General features: G+C 38.9%; 1 protein-coding gene across 1 annotated transcript in view; it reads right to left on the bottom strand.

Moving 5' to 3' along the window:
- LOC117175335 (piggyBac transposable element-derived protein 3-like) overlaps positions 1 to 1037 on the bottom strand; it is a 7845-nt gene that overhangs the window by 4988 nt on the left and 1820 nt on the right. The gene's annotated exons all lie outside the window — the stretch shown is intronic.

Below are 1037 nucleotides of genomic sequence, written 5' to 3'. Positions count from 1 at the left end.
TAACACGTTCGTTCCGCAACACTGCTCCGACCCAGGTTGCTGATCAATCTCTCTAGCAATCACCCCAAGCGAAGAACCTTACGAAGTCGTTATGTAAGGTTCTCCACTTAGGCCCATTAGTAGCCAAGGTCTTTTGTTTCGGGCGTCATTCACTCTACTGATACTCTTTTTATTAACTATTTGCCGCCATACTTTCCTGTCCTGACATACTTATCTAGCTTCTTTCCTGTCCTGACATACTTATCTAGCTTCTTTTATGTCCATTCATTTTTTCATGCAGGCTCTCGTGTTTCTGTGACTTCTTATGTCTCTTCTAACTAGGGTCTCATTCACACATTCTAACCATTCTTTCCGCGGTCTAGCTCTGGGCACGTTGCCATTTACTTTACCTTGATACACTTGTTTCGTTAGTCGTTCATTTGGCATTCTCTCAACATGTCCAAACCATCTTAACCGATTTCTTTCCCATGTGTCTAGTAGCGTCTCTTCTGCACCACATTCTTTTAGAATTGTCTCGTTACTTACTTTGCCATCAGGGGTTTCCCGCATATTATGCGCATGAATCTAATGTCAATTGCGTTAACCCATTAGTGCCCAACGTTGCGTAAATGAAACATTTTAAAAATGATTTTTTTTCAAAATATGTCATCTATTGAAATGAACTATTCTTGGCTGCAACTTATTCCCAACATAACTGGGCTTATGTTTTTCATGAAATACTTTGATATAATTAAAATTTTTATTTTTTGCAAATTTATAAACTAAGCCGAATTTGGGATTTCCTCTACTATGTTTTCATCGATCCTATTTTCCGAGGCAGAGTATAATGGAATTTTCCATATTGTCAATTTAGATTGAGCTGACCTGAAGTAAATCAGATATAACACGATATTTGAGAAAGTGTTTATAGTTTTTGTAGGCCTGACGTTTTTTTGTTATTGTTGCGTCTACGCAACGTTGGGATTCCCTGCGAGAGTGCGTCAACGTGCGTTCAACACGTCGCCGTGGTTCAGTTCTGTGTGATTATTCATCGTAAA

Source organism: Belonocnema kinseyi, chromosome 6, assembly GCF_010883055.1.
Source record: "Belonocnema kinseyi isolate 2016_QV_RU_SX_M_011 chromosome 6, B_treatae_v1, whole genome shotgun sequence".
NCBI lineage: Eukaryota > Metazoa > Arthropoda > Insecta > Hymenoptera > Cynipidae > Belonocnema > Belonocnema kinseyi.
This window is presented reverse-complemented; position numbering and strand designations above follow the sequence as displayed.